Genomic DNA, 2,432 nt, shown 5'->3' with positions numbered 1-2,432 from the left:
TATATTACTATATACCGTAAAAACATTTGAAGCTATTATTTTATTTGTTTGTTGAGTTAAAAAATTATATATATATATATATATATATAATTTATATATATATATATATATATATATATATTTTCGTATTCTCAAATAATTATAATTTTTAATAAATTGAAATATGTAATAATTTCTTGCTAAAGATTCAAGTATCGACATCAAAATCCTGCAGTATTATAATTTCTTAAATTTTTTTCTAGAAAATGTATAAATTCCTAAACACATTTTATCGTGTTTCTCTTTAAATTTATAATAAACTTAAATACTTTAATGAAATTTTACAGTCATTTCTTTACATAATTCTATTCTATACACTTATTTTATATATACTAAAAAATATATTCATAATTTTTCATAGATTTTTATTAACTTCTATAAAATTTAAATAAATGAGGACGAAAAAGGATCTCAATATGCTAAATTAAGACACCAAAAAGTATCAAAAGTTGAGGTATCTATTGTATGAGGGTTAACTTTATACAAAAGAAGTAACAAATAAAAAAGAGATACTTATTATACTTTTATCTATTTAATGTCTGTTTAATTTAAACTTTTTTTTTTTATTTCGGGTATATTCTTAAAAATGAGAGAAAGAGACACATATAATAAGATAATATCTCTACAAATAAAAATATTTTAATTGATTTCATATTTGCGTCGTTTAATAGAATATTTCTCGGGCTATCTAACAGTTAAACTATTTAACAGTTCCCCTTCAATATAATGTTCCCCTTTAAAATAAATAATTTTTATATTTTATGTGATTCTTTTACAGTCCGTCAAGTAAGAGTGTGCGGGTTAATTTGTAGAAAAAATATTTAATACAATTTTCAAATATATGGATATCTTGTACTCGATCCGAACAAAGGTGCAATTATATTAATAATGCGTCCAGTCACCATCGACGTCGATAATTACCTGGCATCTTCAAAGCATGCTTTCAATCAAGTTGACGGCGTATTCATGCGGCAAGGACCTCCAAATGCGACGAATTTCTCGAGTTAACTGCTTCAAAGTGAATACTTTTCTTCCACGAATCTTGTGCTTGATGTATGTCCATACATTCTCGATTGGGTTTGCGTCGGGCGACTGCGACGGCCAATCAAGTGTAAAGATGCCTTCCACTCGATACAAAGCTTGCTGCGGTGTTTGGGATCGTTGTCTTTCTGCAGGATCCAGTTCTCATTGTTTTTGATGAACCAACGTTCGGCAGTCGGTAATAAAGATTTTTTGAATAGTTCGAGCATTCAGATTGTAAGTAAACAGATGCAAAGTTCCGAAACCCAGTTTTAAAAAGCAGCCCCAAAGATACACCTTTACTGGGTGTTTAACGGTCCTCTGTACCAATCTGTTGGTGGAAGTTGACTAGGTTCGTGGAACAATAACATATTCCCAAACAGAAGCTTCGTCCGTAAAAATTACATTGCTCCAATCTCGGTTAATATTGTCCTTCGCCCAAGCGAGTCGTTTCGTCACGTGCTTTTCACCTAACAACGGTTTTTTTACTGTACTGCGCCATTTGATATCATGAGCACAGAGATGGGTTCGGATAGTTTTGTATGTTATATCTAAACCTTTCTGCTTCAATTTTGCTCCTTGACGCAATGTTAAACCAGGATTCCGCGAAAACAAGTTTACTATCATTTTATTGGCTTTAGGGGACACTTTGCCTATCGAGCCACGTTCAGACAAGTCATCGACAGTTTTCGTCTCTTTGTATCGCTGAACGCATTCACGAATGATTTCGACTTTTCCATGTATTTAGCAGCCGCTGCATGAAACATTTTCGGACCTTTCGGGTTCGGTGGGAACAGAGGAACACAGCCTCGTAGCGCGACGCATACGCGGCACTCATGGCGTTTCTTTCTTGACAATGCATGAAGAGCAAAAGTTCCCTCTATCCACTCACGAAAGAATTAGAACGATACCTTTTACCGACTCCTAGTTATGTCGCACACGCTCTTAGTTGACAGACTGTAATTGCATCTTTGTTCGGATCGAGTACAAGGTATCCATATATTTGAAAATTGTATTAAATAATTTTTTCTACAAATTAACTAGCACACGCTCTTACTTGACAGACTGTATAAGAATACAATCGTAGTCGCTTGAGAGTACTCGTTTGAATAAATTATGTGCAGCGCGACTTACGAGCCAAAACTCGAAGTCTCTGCCGTTGTTGTATTTGAACACCGGGTACGATCCAACGCAGTTGTGTGAAACCGACAAAATCCAGGCAACGAAATCAACTACCTGTGGATGCAAGTTAACCGACAAGTGCGATGTCAACGCGATAACAATCGGATACGCAATTGGGTTTCAACGGCGTTTCAATACAACCCTAATTCCATTGCACGAAGCTATATTGAATTTCGAGACTAAATCGAAGA

At 34.2% G+C, this 2,432-nt stretch overlaps 1 protein-coding gene and 1 pseudogene across 3 annotated transcripts in view; both read right to left on the bottom strand.

Annotated features, from left to right (window-relative positions):
* Window positions 1-2,432, bottom strand: part of LOC116847954 — a 31,918-nt gene that overhangs the window by 20,067 nt on the left and 9,419 nt on the right. The window lies entirely within an intron of this gene.
* LOC116847955 lies at window positions 595-2,373 on the bottom strand (annotated as a pseudogene).

The sequence above is a fragment of the Odontomachus brunneus genome, unplaced genomic scaffold (assembly GCF_010583005.1).
Source record: "Odontomachus brunneus isolate Ranch 3 - 2012 unplaced genomic scaffold, Obru_v1 Obru_scaffold_086, whole genome shotgun sequence".
Classification (NCBI taxonomy): domain Eukaryota; kingdom Metazoa; phylum Arthropoda; class Insecta; order Hymenoptera; family Formicidae; genus Odontomachus; species Odontomachus brunneus.
Note: the sequence above shows the minus strand (reverse complement) of the source record. Positions and strands in the feature narration are given on the sequence as shown.